Here is a 20,805-nt window from a genome sequence, read left to right as displayed (position 1 = left end):
GTAATTTCATTGTGCAAACATCATAGAGTATACTTACAAAAGCCTGGATGTTATAGCCTACTGCACCCTTAAGGTATGCAATACAGCCTATTGCTTCGAGGTTACAAACCTGTACAGTGTGTTACTCTACTGAATATTTTAGGTCATTGTAACGCAATGATAAATATATGAGTATATAAATATGTCTAAACATAGAAAGACACAGTAGAAACACAGCATTACAATCTAATTGAGATCTCCGTCATATATATGATTCATCGCTGACCGAAATATCATTATGTGGCACATGACTGTATTTACCATGCACAAAATGATAGTTTGAAGTATATATACATTGTGGAATGACTAAGTCTAGCTAATTACCATATGCATTACCACATGTAGTTACCATTTTTGTGGTGAGAACACTTTACATCCATTCTATTAGCATTTTTCAAGAACACAGGAATATTATTAACCATAGTCACAATGTTATACAATAGATCTCTTGACTTTATTCCTCCTACATTACTGAAATTTTGTATCCTTTGATCAATATCATCTTAACCCCTTCCAAAATCCCTCCCCACTCCAGCCTCTTGTAGCCACCATTCTACTGTTTACTTTTGTGAGATAAACTTTTTTAGATTCCACATATGAGTGAGATCATGCAATAAATTTCTTTCTGTGCCTGGTTTATTTCACTTAACGTCGTGTCTTCCAGGTTCATCCATGTTGTCTCAAGTGACAAGATTTCCTTCTTTTTAGAAGGTTGAATAGTATTCCATTGTGCGTATTTGTGACATTTTCTGTATCCATTCATCCACTGATGGACACTTCAGTTGATTCCATAGCTTGGCTATTGTGAATAGTGCTGCAATGAACATGGAAGTGCAAATATCTCTTCAAGATACTAATTTCATTTCCTTTGGATATATACCTAGTGTTGGTGTATATTAGTATATAACTATATATACATTGGCTTTGATGGATTATATGGTACTTCTATTTTTAACTTTTGAAGAAACATTATACTGTTTTTCATACTGGCTGTATTAATTTACATTCACACCAAAAGTACACCAGGATTTCCTTTTCTTCACATCTTCGCTGATACTTGTTATATTTTGTCTTTTTGATCATAGCCAATCTAACAAGTGTGAAGTGATACAACATTGGAATTTTAATTTACATTTCTCTGATGATTAGTGATGTCAAGCATTTTTTAATATACCTGTTAGCCATTCGTTTGTCTTATTTTGAGAAATGTCTATTCAGGAACTTTGCCCATTTTGGGGGGATATTAGGTACATTTTATTTTTTTAATTTATTTTTTATTTCAAAAAAGGTTTTTGGGGAACAGACTTTGCTCATTTTTAATGGGGTTATTTGTATTCTTGCTGTTAAATTGTCTTAGTTTCTTACATATTTTAGGTATTAACCCCTTAACAGATATATAGTTTGCAAATGTTTTCTCCGATTCTACAGATTGTCTCTTCCACTCTTGATTATTTCTTTGCTATGTAGATGCTTTTTATTTTGATGTAATTTGTCTATTTTTGATTTTGTTGCCATTGCCTTTGGTGTCATATCCAAAAATTCATTGCCCAAGCCACTGTCATGGAACCTTTTCCCTAAGTTTTCTTCTAATAGTTGTATAGTTTTCGGCTTTCCATTTTACTCTTTAAATCATTTTTAGTTTTTTTTTGTATATGATGTGAGATAAGGGTCTAATTTCATTCTTCTACATGTGGATATTCAGTTTCCCCTACACCATCTATTGAACAGACTCTCCCTTCCCCCTTATATACTCTTGGTGCCTTTGTCATAAATCAGTTGGCTGTGAATGTGGAGATTTATTTCTGCCCTTTCTCTTCTGTTCCACTGGTCTATGTGTCTGTTTTCCTGCCAGGATCATTATAATTTGGTTACAATAACTTTGTGATATATTTTGAAGTCAGGTGCCTCCAGCTTTGTTCTTTACAGTCAAGATTATTTTCACTCATTAGGATCTTTTGTGGTTCCATATTAATTTTAGGATTTCTTTTCTATTTCTGTGCAGAATGTCACTGGTATTTTCATAGGGACTGAATTGAATCTGTACATCACTTTGGGCAGTATGGATATTTAAACAATATTCTTCCAATTCATGAATCTGAGATATCTTTTCATTTATTTGGATCTTCTTCAATGTCTTTCATTAGTGTCTAGTTTTCAGTGCAAATATGTTTCATTCCTTGGTTTAATTTATTCTTAGGTATTTTGGGGAGCTATTATAGATGGGATCAATTTCTTCAGTTTTTCCATATTGTTTGTTGTTAGCATATGAAATGCTAGAGTTTTTGTATGTTGATTTTGTATCCTGCAACTTTACTGAGTTTATTAGTTCTAACAGTTTTTTGGTTGAGTCTTTTGGGCTTCGTATGTATAAGATCATGCCATCTGCCAATGGGGACAGTTTAACTTCCTCCTTTTCAATTTGGAGCCTTTATTTCTTCTTCTTTATGTATTGCTCGAACTAGGACCTCAGTACTATATAGAATAGAAGTAGTGTAAGTGGGCACCCTTCTCTTGTTGCAGATCTTAAAGGAAAAGCTTTAATTTTCTCTGTTGAGTGTGATATAAGCTGTGGGTTTGACCTATAGTACTTTTATATTGCTGAGGTATATTCCCTCTATGTTTACTTAATTTGTTGAAAGTTTTTATCATGAAAGGATAGTGAATTTTGTCAAAGGTTTTTCTGCATGTACTGAAATGATTATATGTTTTTAGTCCTTTATTCTGTTAATGAGATGTAGCTATTTGTTGATTTACGTATGTGGAACTAATCTTGCCTCCCTGAGGTGAATCCCAGTTGATCATGGTGACTGATCATTTTAATGTGATGTTGAATTTGGCTGGTATTTTGTTGAAGATTTTTGTATCTATGTTCATCAGGGATGTTGGCCTGTAGTTTTCCTTTTTCATCTTGTTATTGTCTGGCTTTTGTGTCAGGATGATGTTGGCCTTATAAAATAAGTTTGTAAGTATTTCCTTCTCTGTAATTTTTTAATTTTCTTTTTCCTTTCTTTCCTTCCTTCCTTCCTTCCTTCCTTCCTTCCTTCCTTCCTTCCTTCCTTCCTTCCTTCCTTCCTTCCTTCCTTCCTTCCTTCCTTCCTTTCTTTCTTTCTTTCTTTCTTTCTTTCTTTCTTTCTTTTTTTTTTTTTGAGACAATCTTGCTCTGTCACCCAGGCTGGGGTGCAGTGATGCAATCTCAGCTCACTGCAAGTTCCCTCTCCCAGGTTCATGCCATTCTCCTGCCTCAGCCCCCTGAGTATTTGGGAATACAGGTGCCCACCACCACGCCTGGCTAATTTTTTGTATATTTTTAGTAGAGACGGAGTTTCATCGTGTTAACCAGGATGGTCTCAATCTCCTGACTTCATGATCCACCCGCCTCAGCCTCCCAAAGTGCTGGGATTACAGGCGTGAGCCACCGCGCCTGGCTTTTAATTTTCTTGAATAGTTTGAGAATGGCATTAGTTATTTTTTAAGAGTTTGACAGAATTCAGCAGTAAAGCCATTGGGTCTTTTTTTATAGGAGACACTTTATTACTGATTAAATCTCCTTACTCATTATTGGTCTGTTATAGTTTTCAATTTCTTTATTACAGTCTTTGTAGGTTGTGTGTGTCTTTCTTCTAAGTTATCCAATTTGTTGGCATATAATTGTTCATAACAGTGTCTTATAATCCTTTGTATTTCTGATGTATGAGTTGTAATGTCCCCTTTTCATTTTTTATTTCATTGATTTTAGTCCCTATTTTTCTTAGTCTAGGTAAGGTTTTGTTGATTTTGTTTATCTCTTTAAAAAACAAACTCCTAATTTTGTTATCTTTTCTATTGTTCTAGTCCTTATTTCGTTAATTTCTGCTCTGGTCCTTATTATTTTCTTCCTTCTACTAACTTTTCACTTAGTCTTTTGTTTTTCTAGTTCCTTGAGGTGCAACACTAGGTTGTTTAGTTGAAATTTCTCTTTTTTATAAGATAGGCATTTATTGCTACAAACTTTTTTTGGTGTATTGCATAGGTTTTAGTATGGTGTATTTCCATATTGTTTGTCTTAGGAAGTTTTTAAATTTCCTTTTTAATTTCTTCATTGATCCATTGGTTGTTCAGGAGTATGTCATTTAATTTTCCTGTATTTGTGACTTTTTTGAAGTTCCTTCGCTTATTGATTTCTAGTTTTATACCTTTGTAGTCAGAAAATATACTTGATATGATTTCAGTCTTCTTAAATTTGTTAAGACCTGCTTTATGCCCTAACATATAATCTATCCTGGGAATGCTCCATGTACAATTCAAAAAAAAGTTGTATTCTGCAGCTGTTTGATGACATGCTCTGTATATGTCTGTTAGATCCATTTGATTTAAAGCGTTAAGATGTACCCTTATCAATGTTCTGTTTGGATGATCTGTCCATTGCTTAAAATGAGGTGGTAGAGTCCCCCCTATTCTTTTGTTTAGTTTCTGTGGGTACGTGGTAGTTGTATATATTTATGGGTACATGAGATGTTTTGATACAGGCATGCAGTGTGAAATAAGCACATCATGGGGAATAGGATATCTATTCCCTCGAGCATTTATCCTTTGAGTTATAAACAATCCAATTATACTCTTTAGGATATTTTATAATGTACAATTAAGTTGTTATTTATTATAGTCACCCTGTTGTGCTATCAAATAGATCTTATTCATTCTTTCTATTTTTTTGGTACCCATTAACCAACCCCACCTCTCCCAAGCCCCTCGCCTACTATTATTGTATTGCAGCTTATCTCCTGCTTTAGATCCATTAATTTTTTTTAGCTCTATATATTTAGGTACTCTGATGTTGTATACATATATGTTTGCTGGTGATGTATTCCATTGCTATAGTTGAGTATTGGTGTTTTATTCCTTTAGCTACTTTATTTCTTTTATTTGGAAAATTGAATTCATTTACATCAAGGTAAGTATTGATAAATAAGACCTTACAGCCACCATTTAATTAATTGTTTTCTAGTTGTTCTGTAGATCCTTTGTTCCTTTCTTTCTCTTTTTTGTCTCCCCTTGTGGCTAAGTGAATTTTTCTAGTAATGTTTTGATTTCTTAGGTTTTGTTTTCTTTTGTTGTAGTTGTTTTTTTGTTTTGTTTTGTTGTTGTTGTTTTTCTTTTTCTGTATCTGCTATAGGTTTTTGCTTTGTGGTTACCATAAGGCTTATAAAAAATCTTTAGTTATAAAAGGTTATTTTAAGCTGATAACTTCTATGTTGATAAAAACAAATCTGTACACTTTTTCTTCACTCCCACCTTTCTTTTTGAATTTTGATGTCACCATTTCTGTCTTTTTATATTGCATATCTCTTAAAAATTATTTTAGCTATCTTTTTTAGTTTTGTCTTTTAACCTTCATACAAAAGACATAAGTAATTTACAAATATCATTACAGTATTAGAGTATTCTGAATTTAACTCTGTGCTTATTTTTACCAGTGGATTTTATATTTTCAGAGTTTTTGTGATACTCACTAGTATTTGTGCTTTCAGCTTAAAGAACTCTGTTTAGCATTTTTTGTAATGAAGTTGGTGGTAATAAACTCCCTCAACTTTTGTTTTTCTGAAAATGTCTATTTCTCCTTCATTTCTGAAGGACAGCTTTGCTGGCTACAGTATTCTTAGCTGGGTTCCTTTTTTTTCTTTTTTTTTCTCCAATTTAAATATGTCATCCCACTCTCTCGGGCCTGTAATATTTTTGCTGCAAAGTCTTCTGCTAGCTGTAACATAATTTTGTATAAGTTATTTGCTTCATTTCTCTTGCCGTTTTCAGGATCTTCTCTTTGGCTTTGATTTTTGAGTTTGATTGTAATACGTGTTAGGGAAGTCTTTTTTTTTTTTTTTTTTTGATTAGATCTGGTTGGAGACTTTTGACCTTGTAGTTAGATACATCATTCTCCAGATTGAGAAAGTTTTCTGCAACTGTTTTGTAAAAATAAATGTTCTAACCCCTTTATCTTTCTCTTTTTTAAAAAGAAATGTTCTAACCCCTTTATCTTTCTCTTTTCCTTCTTTAACTCCCATGACTTGTACATTTGCTCCTCCTTTGTTTTTTTGTTTTTTTTTTTTTTCCTGAGATGGAGTCTTACTCTGTCGCCCAGGCTGGAGTGCAGTGTTACGATCTCAGCTCACTGCAACCTCCACTGCCCGGGTTCAAGCGATTCTCCTGCCTCAGCCTCCTGAGTAGCTGGGATTGCAGGCATGTGCCACCATGCCTGGCTAATTTTTATATTTTTACTAGAGATAGGGTTTCACCATGTTGGCCAGGCTGGTCTCAATCTCCTGACCTCAGGTGATTCACCCTCCTTGACCTCCCAAAGTGCTGGGATTACAGGCGTGAGCCACCACACCCGGCCACGTTCGCTCTTTTGTTGCTGTTCCATACATCTTGTAAGCTAGAAGTAGTACAAGAATTTCTTTACTTTTCATATTTTTTTCTCATCTGACTGTATATTTCCATATATTTCTGACTGTATGTTTTCAGTTTCACAGACTGTTTCTTCTGCATGATCTTCTCTACTGTCAATGACCTCTATTGCATTTTCTCATTTTGTATTGTTTTCTTCCAAGATTTCTGTTTGACTTTTTTCAAATCCTCTATTAAATTTCTCATTCTGGTCACTTATTGATTTCTTCATTTGGTGAATTGTTTCTTTATATTTTCTTGGAGTTTGTTGAGCTTTCTTAAAACAATTATTTTGAATCTTTTTCAGGCAATTATGTTTGTTTAGTGATATGATATTTCCCCAATAGTTATTGATCCTTGTGTCTGCACACTTGAGGAATTAGGTATTTATTCCAGTCTTTGAAGACTGGCTTTGTTAGGAAAAGCCCTGTGGCAGGTACTGCACTGAGGTTCATCAGAAGCCAGGGCACCTGTGGCTGGCACAGTGCTCCTCATAGTCTCGGGTGTGCCACAGCAGTTGCAGTCCTGGGGTAATTCAGAAGGCCAGGGCAGATGTGGCCAGCATGGTGCTTCATTCAATAAGCCTGTGGCTCGCTGTCATAGGCATGGTCCTGGGGTGGATCAGAAACCCTTGGCAGATGGTGCTTCCAGAATCCTCAGACCCACTACTGCCCGCCCAGTGGGGACAAGCTAGAAACATGGGTCAGAGGTACCTGGCATGGAATTAGGGCACACTAGAAGCCAGAGGCCACTAAGGCCAGGACTGCCTGTTGCTGAGGGATGTCCAGAGCCCAGGGCTGTTGATGTAAGCCCCATGGTGGTGCAAGCTGGAGACTGGGTTCACCAAGCAAGTGTGAAACCTGGAGCTGTGTGGTCTTACCTGGTGCCAGAGTGTTCTAGAGGCTCAGTCTGTGAGTACCAGCCTGAAATACAGGTCTGGGGGCTTCTGTCCAGCTGTGTTTCACTGTGGGAGACCCAGTGTTGAGGTCCAAGGCAAAGTCCTGTGCTCACTTTCCTCTCTTTTCTCCAAGTAGATGGTATTTCTTTCCATGCTTAGCTGCGCAACCTGGGGTTGGGGGGAGGATGATGTGAGTAATGTAAAATTGCCCTTTCTATCATCATCAATGTGTCTTTTTTATTATTGTGCTGCAACTAGATACTGTGACCTCTTACCTGGGTTCCATAGCTTTTGTGAACATATTTTCATGCATGGATATATGTGCAAATCAATGTTTCTCCTGGAGCAAGGACAATCACTGGAGAGTTCCACTCCATCATCTTTCTCTGCTTTTCTAATCTATGGTTTTGTTAAAATGAATAAGAACTATTTCTTGTGTCAGCTGGTTTTAGTAGGCCTTTAGGTTCTCGTGTGGCTTAATGAGTGTTTTTGAAGTATAATCCTAAAGGGGAGCTACAAAAAGGTCATGGTTACCATTAATTGTGATTATAATCACCCACAAATATTTACTGAACCCCCATTCTGAACAAGGTACTCTCATAAACACTATCATGCCCTCAACTAAATATTCCTTTGGTAAACATTTTTTGACATGAAGTCTTAATGAAGGGAAAGACTTACCTCATCAAAATGGATAGATATCAATCAAATCCCTTAAAAAATATGGAGAAATGCCTGGTATGTTTTCGAAGATTTTTGAAATGATTTTTCTTTTCCTTAGACCAGTTTTGAAGTGCTTTGAAAATGTTTATTTTTATAGGGAAGGCACAACACTGAAAACATTATTTGTAGGTAGAATGAGGTCCTAACGAAATTCACAGCAGTTCCATGTCAGAAAGTTCATGCAGTGGTGTTCGTAATTTCAGGGAGGAAAATGGGCCATGCTATTCCTTATAGAACTTGGTACTGGACCTCATTTGTGACCAATTCAAATTTTCTACCCCGCCAATGAAAAAAAAAAATCACACTGAAGAAGGTGAAAAAGATCAGCTTTTTAGAACTTTTTAGTAAAATTTAGTTTAGCTGTGTTGAATATATTTCAAGGGCCAAAATTTAGGTAAAACTACGAGCTGTTGAATGGGCAGTTTGGATAGAGGGAAAATCTATGTATGTAAAGATAAAAAGTCACAGGTTGAAAAACTAAATGAGCTGCACCAAGATGGCCAAATAGGAACAGCTCCAACCTCCAGCTCCCAGCATGAGCAACACAGAAGACAGGTGATTTCTGCATTTCCAGCTGAGGTACAAGGTTCATCTCACTGGAGCATGTAGGACAGTGAGGGCAGGATAGTGGGTGCAGTCCAATGAGTGAGAGCCGCAGCAGGGCGAGGCATCCCCTCATCCAGGAAGCTCAAGGGGGAAGGGAATTCCCTTTCCTAGCCAAGGGAAACCATGACATACAACACCTGGAAAATTGGGTCACTCGCACCCTAATACTGCACTTTACCAAGGGTCTTAGCAAATGGCACACCAGGAGATTATATCTCATGCCTGGCTCGGAGGGTCCCACTCCCATGGAGCCTCCCTCATTGCTAGTACAGCAGTTTGAGATCTAACTGCAAGGCAGCAGCAAGGCTCGGGGAGGGGTGCCCGCCATTGCTGAGGCTTAAGTAGGTAAACAAAGCTGCCAGGAAGCTCGAACTGGGTAGAGCCCACCACGGCTCAAGGAGGCTTGCCTGCCTCTGTAGCCTCCACTTCTGGGGACAAGGCATAGCCATAAAAAAAGGCAGCAAAAACCTCTGCAGATTTAAATGTCCCTGTCTGACAGCTTTGAAGAGAGTAGCGGTTTTCCCAGCATGGAGTTTGCGATCTGAGAACGGACAGATTGTCTGCTCAACTGGGTCCCTGACCCCTGAGTAGCCTAACTGGGAGACATCCCCCACTAGGTGGAGACTGACACCTCACACCTCACCTGGCTGGGAACACCTCTAAGAGGAAGCTTCCAGAGGAACAATCAGACAGCAACACTTGCTGTTCAGCAATGTTCACTATTCTGCAGCCTCTGCTGCTGATACCCAGGCAAACAGGATCTGGAGTGGACCTTGAGCAAACTCCAACAGACCTGCAGCTGAAGGTCTTGACTGTTAGAAGGAAAAATAACAAACAGAAAGGACATCCACACCAAAACTGCATCTGTATGTCACCATCATCAAAGACCAAAGGTAGATAAAACCACAAATATGGGGAAAAAGCAGTACAGAAAAGCTGGAAATTCTAAAAATCAGAGCACCTCTCCCCCTCCAAAGGAAGGCAGCTCCTCACCAGCAAGGGAACAAAGCGGGATGGAGAATGACTTTGACGAGTTGAGAGGAGAACACTTCAGACTATCAAACTTCTCTGAGCTAAAGGAGGAATTATGAACCCAGAGCAAAGAAACTAAAAACCTTGAAAAAAGATTTGATGAATGACTAACTAGAATAACCAATGCAGAGAAGTCCATAAATGAACTGATAGAGATGAAAACCATGACATGAGAACTACGTGACAAATGCACAAGCTTCAGTAACCAACTCGATCAACTGGAAGAAAGGGTATCAGTGATTGAAGATCAAACGAATGAAATGAAGCAAGAAGCAAAGTTTAGAGAAAAAAAGAGTAAAAAGTAATGAACAAAGCCTCCAAGAAATATGGGACTATGTGAAAAGACCAAATCTACGTCTGATTGGTGTACCTGAAAGTGACAGGGAGAACGGAACCAAATTGGAAAACACTCTGCAGGATATTATCCAGGAGAACTTCTCCAACCTAGCAATGCAGGCAAACATTCAAATTCAGAAAATGCAGAGAACTCCACAAAGATAGTCCTAGAGAAGAGCAACTCCAAGACACATAATTGTCAGATTCACCAAAGTTGAAATGAAGGCAAAAATGTTAAGGGCAGCCAGAGAGAAAGGTCGGGTTACCCACAAAGGGAAGCCCCATCAGACTAAAAGGGAAGCCCATCAGACTAACGCAGATCTCTTGGCAGAAACCCTACAAGCTAGAAGAGAGTGGGGACCAATATTCAACATTCTCAAAGAAAAGAATTTGCAACTAACAAGCAAAATAACCAGCTAACATCATAATGACAGGATCAGATTCACATACAACAATATTAACCTTTAATGTAAATGGGCTAAATGCTCCAATTAAAAGACACAGACTGGCAAATTGGATAAAGAGTCAGACCCATCAGTGTGCTTTATTCAGGAGACCCAACTCACGTGCAAAGACACACATAGGCTCAAAATAAAGGGATGAAGGAAGATCTACCAAGCAAATGGAAAACAAAAAAAGGCAAGGGTTGCAATCCTAGTCTCTGATAAAACAGACTTTAAACCAACAAAAATCAAAAGAGACAAAGAAGGCCATTACATAATGGTAAAGGGATCAATTCAACAAGAAGAACTAACTAGCCTAAATATATATGCACCCAATACAGGAGCACCTAGATTCATAAAACAAGTCCTTAGAGACCTACAAAGAGACTTAGACTACCACACAATAATAATGGGAGACTAACACCCCACTGTCAGTATGAGACAGATCGACGAGACAGAAAGTTAACAAGGATATCCAGGACTTGAACTCAGCTCTGCACCAAGCAGACCTAATAGACATCTACAGAACTCTCCACCCCAAATCGACAGAATATACATTCTTCTCAACATCACATTGCACTTATTCCAAAATTGACCACAGAGTTGTAAGTAAAGCACTCCTCGGCAAATGAAAAAGAACAGAAATTATAACAAACTGTCTCTGAGACCACAGTGAAATCAAACTAGAACTCAGGATTAGGAAACTCACTCAAAACCGCTCAACTACGTGGAAACTGAACAACCTGCTCCTGAATGACCACTGGGTACATAACGAAATCAAGGCAGAAATAAAGGTGTTATTTGAAACCAATGAGAACAAAGATACAACATACCAGAATCTCTGGGACACATTTAAAGCAGTGTGTAGAGGGAAATTTATAGCACTAAATGCCCACAAAAGAAAGTAGGAAAGATCTAAAACTGACACCCTAACATCACAATTTAAAGAACTAGAGAAGCAAGAGCAAACACATTGAAAAGCTAGCAGAAGGCAAGAAATAACTAAGATCAGAGCAGAACTGAAGGAGATAGAGACACAAAAAAACCTTCAAAAAAATCAATGAATCCAGGAGCTGTTTTTCTGAAAAGATTAATGAAATTGATAGACTGCCAGCAAGACTAATAAAGAAGAAAAGAGAGAAGAATCAAATAGATACAATAAAAAATGATAAAGGTGATATCACCACTGACCCCACAGAAATACAAACTACCATCAGAGTGTACTATAAACACCTCTACACAAATAAACTAGAAAACCTAGAAGAAATGGATAACTTCCTGGACACTTACACTCTCCCAAGACTAAACCAGGAAGAAGTTGAATCCCTGAATAGACCAATACCAGGCTCTGAAGTTGATGTAATAATTAATAGCCTACCAACCAGAAAAAGTCCAGGACCAGATGGATTCACAGCCGAATTCAACCAGAGGTACAAGGAGGAGCTGGTACCATACCTTCTGAAATTATTCCAATCAATAGAAAAAGAGGAAATCCTCGCTAACCCATTTCATGAGGCCAACATCATCCTGATACCAAAGCCTTGCAGAGACACAACAAAAAAAGATAATTTTAGATCAATATCCCTGATGAACATCGATGCAAAAATCCTCAATAAAATACTGGCAAACTGAATCCAGCAGCACATCAAAAAGCTTATCCACCATGATCAAGTGGGCTTCATCCCTGGGATGCAAGGCTGGTTCAACATATGCAAATCAATAAACGTAATCCAGCATATAAAAGGAACCAAAGACAAAAATCACATGATTATCTGGATAGATGCAGAAAAGGCCTTTGACAAAATTCAACAGCCCTTCATGCTAAAAACTCTCAATAAATTCGGTATTGATGGAACATATCTCAAAATAATAAGAGCTGTTTATGACAAACCCACAGCCAATATCATACTGAATGGACAAAAACTGGAAGCATTCCCCTTCAAAACTGGCACAAGACGGGGATGCCCTCTCTCACCACTCCCATTCAACATAGTGTTGGAAGTTCTGGCCAGGGCAATCAGTCATGAGAAAGAAATAAAGGGTATTCAAGTAGGAAAAGAAGAAGTCAAATTGTCCCTGTTTGCAGATGACATGATTGTATATTTAGAAAACCCCATCATCTCAGCCCAAATCTCCTGAAGCTGATAAGCAACTTCAGCAAAGTTTCAGGATACAAAATCAATGTGCAAAAATCGCAAGCGTTCTTATACACCAATAACAGACAAACAGAGAGCCAAATCATGACTGAACTCCAATTCACAACTGCTTCAAAGAGAATAAAATACCTAGGAATCCAACTTACAAGGGATGTGAAGGAACTCTTCAAGGAGAACTACAAACCACTGCTCAATGAAATAAAAGAGGACACAAACAAATAGAAGAACATTCTATGTTCATGGATAGGAAGAATCAATATCTTGAAAATGGCCATACTACCCAAGGTAATTTATAGGTTCAATGCCAACCCCCTTAAGCTACCAATGACTTTCTTCATGGAATTGGAAAAAACTGCTTTAAAGTTCATATGGAACCAAAAAAGAGCCTACATTGCCAAGACAATCCTAAGCCAAAAGAACAAAGCTGGAGGCATCATGCTACCTGACTTCAAACTATACTACAAGGCTACAGTAATCAAAACAGCATGGTACTGGTACCAAAACAGAGATATAGACCAATGGAACAGAACAGAGCCCTCAGAAGTAATACCACACATCTACAACCATCTGATCTTTGACAAACCTGACAAAAACAAGAAATGGGGAATGAATTCCCTATTTAATAAATGGTGCTGGGAAAACTGGCTAGCCATAAGTAGAAAGCTGAAATTGGATCCCTTCCTTACTCCTTAGACAAAAATTAATTCAAGATGTATTAGAGACTTAAATGTTAGACCTATAACCATAAAAACCCTAGAAGAAAACCTAGGCAATACCATTCAGGACATAGTCATGGGCAAGGACTTCATGTCTAAAACACCAAAAGCAACGGCAACAAAAGCCAAAATTGACAAATGGGATCTAATTAAACTAAAGAGCTTCTGCACAGCAAAAGAAACTACCATCAGAGTGAACAGGCAACCTACAGAATGGGAGAAAATTTTCGCAGTCTACTCATTTGACAAAGGGCTAATATCCAGAATCTGCAAAGAACTCAAACAAATTTACAAGAAAAAAACAAACAACCCCATCAAAAAGTGGGCAAAGGATATGAACAGACACTTCTCAGAAGAACACATTTATGCAGCCAGCAGACACATGAAAAAATGCTCATCATCACTAGCCATCAGAGAAATGCAAATCAAAACCACAATGAGATACCTTCTCACTCCAGTTAGAATGGCAATTATTAAAAAGTCAGGAAACAACAGGTGCTGGAGAGGATGTGGAGAAATAGGAACACTTTTTTACCATTGGTGGGACTGTAAACCAGTTCAACCATTGTGGAAGACAGTGTGGTGATTCCTCAAGGATCTAGAACTAGAAATACCATTTGACCCAGCTATCCCATTACTGGGTATATACCCAAATGATTATAAATCATGCTGATATAAAGACACATGCACACTTATGTTTATTGCGGCACTAGTCACAATAGCAAAGACTTGGAACCAACCCAAATGTCCATCAATGACAGACTGGATTAAGAAAATGTGGTACATATACACCATGGAATAGTATGCAGCCATAAAAAATGATGAGTTCATGTCCCTTGTAGGGACATGGATGCGGTTGTAAACCATCATTCTCAGCAAACTATTGCAAGAACAGAAAACCAAGCACCACATGTTCTCACTCATAGGTGGGAATTGGACAGTGAGAACACCTGGACACAGGAAGGAAACATCACACACCGGGGCTTGTCATTGGGTGGGGGGGAGAGGGGAGAGATAGCATTAGGAGATATACCTAATGTAAATGACGAGTTGATGGGTGCTGCATACCAACATGGCACATGTATGCATGTCTATCAAACTGCACATTGTGAACATGTGCCCTAGAACTTAAAGTAAGGAAAAAAGAGTACAAAAATTAAAAAAAAAAGGCACAAGTTTCAGTAGTATTAAAAAAATGAAGATGAAGTTAACCCAGCGACTGTAGGGAAACTCTTATGGAGAGGGAGAGTGAGTTTCTGGCTTCTGTTGACCTACTGTTCATCCACTGAATCTATCAGAGTAGTTACTTTTTCATATCATCTTGGTGGCCTCAATCATTGGCATCTTTGCCTAGAAGGAACCACGATTTGGGAAAATATGAGAGACCACTCTACTTGTGCCCTGTGGAAACAGTCCTAAGTTCTGAGTGACCCAGGCAAGCTTCTGTTGGTCTCTCTGATGTCTCCATCACTGTAGAGTAGAACAGGGATCAGTGATAGTCAACATTATTCAGTGCTAACTAGAGCAGAGAGTTCTATCTCTTTTAACCTCCTAACAGCTGTATGAAGTAGGTACAATTATTATCTCATCTTAAAGATGAGGATACTGAGGTTCAGGCAGTTTACATAACTTGCCAAAAGCCACACAACGGTGGGTGGACATCGTGGTCTTAACTGAAGATATGACATTTTTAACTACTTTCTTAAAGTCATCTCTTAAAGAAGCTGGTATAAGTCTACTCAGTGTTCATGCCCATGACTGAAGTGGAAAAAGCTTGGGTTTTGCAGATAATGTAAACTCAAATCTCAGCCTAGTCATCTACTCAATGTGTGACACTAGCTATCTAATTCAACCTTCAGTATTGGTTTTCTTAATTGCTATGAAGATAGTAAACTTAGCTCATGTTAGTGCTTACTATGTGCCAGGCACTGTTTCAAGCAGTTTATGAATTAACTCAGTAGTCTCTACAATATAACTATGAGGAAGATACTGTTATCACCCTCAGTTTTACTAAGATACAAGTGGCTAAGTGAATTGCCTGAAGTCACCCAGCAGGAAAATGGTAAACCTGAGGTTTAAACCCGCATAATTTCTAACTGCTCTGGTCTTCTGACTGTGAAGAGAAAAAAGCTTAGCACATGTTGACTGTGTGGAACATAGCGAGGTGCTCACCCATCATGAATGCCCATCCGTTTTCCCTGTTTATCCAAAATGTTTGTATAAAATTATTTCAAATATTTTTTCTGGGTTTCTAAAAGTAATAGTACTGAAGTGCTAGGCAGCTTCCATGTTTCTCAAATACATCAGTGAACATGCTTTCCCATGCTTTCACTGACAGGTATTAGAGATGCTACAGATGGAAGACAGAAAATCCAAGCTAGTTCTATCAGTTTGTCCTTCAACAGACCTTTCTCTATTGATCCTTTGCTTTCACCTTAATCACCTTATTCTTGTTCTCATCACTTTGTGCCTACATCATAGTAACAGCTCTGTGACTAGTCTCTCAGCTTCATTCTTGCCCTGCTTAAATTCATTTTTAACAGATTGCACCCAGAGTTATTTTTCAAACAAACCAATTGTGTCTCTCTTCTTTTAATTGATTCAGACTGCATTTATGATAATGCCGAAACTCTTTAATAAGACCATTAATGTCTCATCTCTTGCCTCTGGTCTTCTTCCCATGCTGGTTTTATTGGCCTGTAATGGAGTCTGCTTCCCTTCCTTTCTCTCTCTCTCAATCTCTCTCTCTCTCTCTCTCATTCTCTCTCTCTCTCCCCCCCCCCTCCCTCCCCCTTTCCCGCTCTCTCCCCCCAACCACCATACACACACACAAACACACAGGCATTGAACATCTTTGCTTGGGTGTCCCTTTCTACTACTCTTCAGATCAGATCTCAACTAAAATGTAAATTCTCCAGGATGTATATCTTTTCTCCAAGTACAAATCAGATACCTTTCTAAGGTGTATGTTATCATATTATCTGAAATTAATTTTCTGCCTGCTCTAGAATGCAAGTTATATGAGGGAAGAAACTGTGGCCTGGAATATAATATACACTCAATAAACATTTATTGTTATAAATGAATGAATGAATGAATGAAAAGATTAGTAATTAATGAGGTCTGACATAGTAATGACTTCTTGCAGAACCTCTTCACTACTACTGTGTTTCAAGCAATCTAATCCCTTGTTCCTCTCTTCCATGGCCTCTTTTCAGCCAAGCCATACTTTCGCTTGCCCCAACTCCAACAAAAGTAATCCATTTCCAAGGATCAACTTTTATCTGACTAAATTGACTATGAACTCCTGCACATTTCTAAAATTTTCTGTAATGGCAAAGAGAGGGTAAAGGAGGGAACCAGAAGCAGTTATTGCTTTCACAGAAACAATAGAGGAGTAAAAGAAGCTTAAACAGGTGCATGGTGACTAAAGGAGCCCTAATTAGAGAAGAACAGAGGCAGAGGGAATCAGGGTGCCTAAAAGGTAATGTAGGAGAAGACTTTCACACAGATGTGATGTCGAGATGTTTGCCTTTTCTATTAAGGGAAAAACAGGAGGATATGTTTAAAACAAAATATGAGTGCTTTGATTAAGCAAAAAGGTTTTTCCTGGCAGCCTTCTTAATTCCCCAAAATTTTAAAACCTCTATCTAGATCTGTAATATTTTAGTTTATCAATGTTCTGTGATTGGTCAACTTCTTATTTTATTTACCATCTTTGCACATTTTAGTACTGTTGTTTTTGACACATTGTATGAAAGGAGGTTTTTCCCAGGCCTAGGAATCTGAGAATAAAACTGAGTTTTTTTTTTTTCTTTCTTTCTTTTTTTTTAAATTATACTTTAAGTTCTAGGGTACATGTGCATAACGTGCAGGTTTGTTACATATGTATACCTGTGCCATGTTGGCGTGCTGCACCCATTAACTCGTCAGCACTCATCAACTCGTCATTTACATCAGGTATAACTCCCAATGCAATCCCTCCCCCCTCCCACCTCCCCCCTCTTCATGATAGGCCCCGGTGTGTGATGTTCCCCTTTCCAAGTCCAAGTGATCTCATTGTTCAGTTCCCACCTATGAGTGAGAACATGCGGTGTTTGGTTTTCTGTTCTTGCGATAGTTTGCGGAGAATGATGGTTTCCAGCTGCATCCATGTCCCTACAAAGGACACAAACTCATCCTTTTTTATGGCTGCATAGTATTCCTTGGTGTATATGTGCCACATTTTCTTCATCCAGTCTGTCACTGATGGACATTTGGGTTGATTCCAAGTCTTTGCTATTGTGAATAGTGCCGCAATAAACATACGTGTACATGTGTCTTTATAGCAGCATGATTTATAATCCTTTGGGTATATACCCAGTAATGGGATGGCTGGGTCATATGGTACTTCTAGTTCTAGATCCTTGAGGAATCGCCATACTGTTTTCCATAATGGTTGAACTAGTTTACAATCCCACCAACAGTGTAAAAGTGTTCCTATTTCTCCACATCCTCTCCAGCACCTGTTGTTTCCTGACTTTTTAATGATTGCCATTCTAACTGGTGTGAGATGGTATCTCATTGTGGTTTTGATTTGCATTTCTCTGATGGCCAGTGATGATGAGCATTTTTTCATGTGTCTGTTGGCTGTATGAATGTCTTCTTTTGAGAAGTGTCTGTTCATATCCTTTGCCCACTTTTCGATGGGGTTGTTTGTTTTTTTCTTGTAAATTTGTTTGAGTTCTTTGTAGGTTCTGGATATTAGCCCTTTGTCAGATGAGTAGATTGCAAAAATTTTCTCCCATTCTGTAGGTTGCCTGTTCACTCTGATGGTAGTTTCTTTTGCTGTGCAGAAGCTCTTTAGTTTAATTAGATCCCATTTGTCAATTTTGGCTTTTGTTGCCGTTGCTTTTGGTGTTTTAGACATGAAGTCCTTGCCTATGCCTATGTCCTGAATGGTATTACCTAGGTTTTCTTCTATACTACAAGGCTACAGTAACCAAAGCAGCATGGTACTGGTACCAAAACAGAGAGATAGATCAATGGAACAGAACAGAGTCCTCAGAAATAATACCACACATCTACAGCCATCTGATCTTTGACAAACCTCAGAAAAACAAGAAATGGGGAAAGGATTCCCTATTTAATAAATGGTGCTGGGAAAATTGGCTAGCCATAAGTAGAAAGCTGAAACTGGATCCTTTCCTTACTCCTTATACCAAAATTAATTCAAGATGGATTAGAGACTTAAATGTTAGACCTAATACCATAAAATCCCTAGAAGAAAACTGAGTTTGTTGACTTTTCTAAAATATTACTTTCCAAAATATTTTCCTCTGTCCCATTTCAAGCTAGTCATTCTCTTCTTCTATACCAGAATTTAATATAATTTAGATATACTTTTAAATTCAATTATGCTTTTTTTTTTTTTTGAGATGGAATCTTGCTCTATTGCCCAGGCTGGAGTGCAGTGGCATGATGTCGGCTCACTACAAAATCTGCCTCCCAGGTTCAAGTAATTCTCCAGGCCCAGCCTCCCGAGTAGCTGGGATTACAGGTGCATGCCACCACAGCCAGCTAGTTTTGTGTGATTTTTAGATATCTGTACTAAAATACTACAGAGATGACACCTTACTTTCAAGGAGCAGCCAATTTCTATATAATTCAATGTCATTCAACAAAGATAATTGAGTAGTTAATATATGCAGAGAACTATGACTGGTTATAAAAGGTGTGGGTGCAGGTCTCTGTTTATGAATGGATTAAGTTTCAAGAATTCCTTTGTGAAAGTCAATTATGTAGAATTTCAGATGCGTTTTCCTACAGAAATAATGGTTATAAATGGTGATTTTATTTCCCCATATTTAATTCATAAGTTAGCCAAGATATATTTGAAATAAAAAGTAGGAAAGAATGTTAGAATACCAAAAATCAATTAGAGAGCAATTTTAGCAGGCCGGGCATGGTGGCTCATAGCTGTAATCCCAACACTTTGGGAGGCTGAGGTGGGCAAATCACCTGAGCTCAAGAGTTTGACACCAGTCTAGCCAACATGGCAAAACCCCGTCTCTACTAAAAATAGAAAAGCTATCCGGGCATGATGGTGTGCACCTGTAATCCCAGCTAATCAGGAGGCTGAGGCAGGAGAATCACTTGAACCCAGGAGGCAGAGGTTGCAGTGAGTCGACATCATGCCACTGCACTCCAGCCTGAGCAAGAGAGCAAGACTCCATCTCAAAAAATAAAGAAATAAATAAAATATCATAATTGAATTTAAAAGTACATCAAAATTGTATTAAATTCTGGTATAGAAGAAGAGAATGACTAGCTTGTAATAAGATAGAGGAAACACAATAAGCTGCCACATCCTCTCCCCCTCTTATGTCACACTCTGCTAATTGATCATGGCCTCCTTTTTTGTTAAGTTCTCAACCTCAAAATCCTTCTTAAAACAGTGTTTTCTGCAACTGCTACCATCCCAGTTATATCTGGTTTAGAGAAATTGTTTGGCATTTCATTGATAGAGATGCCATTACTTCCAACATTGTAAAGCAAAGAAACTTATAGTAGTCACTTGGGGACAGGAGCAAGGTGGAGATGGGGGCAGACCAGTAATAAATGGACACGTCATGGAATTGGTTGACAGGATTTGGCCAAAACAAACGATTAACCTTAGATGAAAAACATGGTTTCTAATGGCCATAATGCCCAAAATAATCTATAGATACAATGCTATTCCCATTAAACTACCACTGACATTCTTCAAAGAATTAGAAGAAACTATTTTAAAATTCATATGGATCCGGAAAAAAGAGCTCATATAGCCAAGACAATTCCAATCCAAAGGAGCAAAGCTGGAAGTATTATACTACTGGACTCAAACTATATTATAAGGCTACAGTAACCAAAACAGCATGGTACTGGTACAAAAACAGACACAGAGACCAATGGAACAGAACAGAGAACTTAGGAATAAGACCACTCCTCTACAACCATCCAATTTTTGACAAACCTGACACAAGCAATGGGGAAAGAATCCCCTATTTAATAGATGGTGCTTGGAGAACTGGCTAGTCATATGCAGAAAATTGAAACTGGATCCTTTCCTTACACCTTATACAAAAATTAGCTCAACATGAATTAAATACTTAAATGTAAAGCCAAAAACTATAAAAACCCCAGAAGAAAATCTAGGCAATACCATTCAGGACATAGGCAAAGACAAAAACTTCATGATGAAATTGCCAAAAGCAATTGCAAAAAAACCCAAAAATTGACAAATGGGATCTAATTAAACAAAAAGCTTCTGCACAGCAAAAGAAACTATCATCATTATGAACAGGCAATCTACAGAGTGGGAGAAAATTTTTGCAATTCATCAAGTTGACAAAGATCTAATATCCAGAATCTACAAGGAACTTAAACAAATTTACAAGAAAAAAAAATCAACCCCA

General features: G+C 38.0%; 1 protein-coding gene across 2 annotated transcripts in view; it reads left to right on the top strand.

Annotated features, from left to right (window-relative positions):
* Window positions 1-20,805, top strand: part of PRKG1 (protein kinase cGMP-dependent 1) — a 1,342,028-nt gene that overhangs the window by 354,537 nt on the left and 966,686 nt on the right. The gene's annotated exons all lie outside the window — the stretch shown is intronic.

The sequence above is a fragment of the Macaca mulatta genome, chromosome 9 (genome assembly GCF_049350105.2).
Source record: "Macaca mulatta isolate MMU2019108-1 chromosome 9, T2T-MMU8v2.0, whole genome shotgun sequence".
NCBI lineage: Eukaryota > Metazoa > Chordata > Mammalia > Primates > Cercopithecidae > Macaca > Macaca mulatta.
Note: the sequence above shows the minus strand (reverse complement) of the source record. Positions and strands in the feature narration are given on the sequence as shown.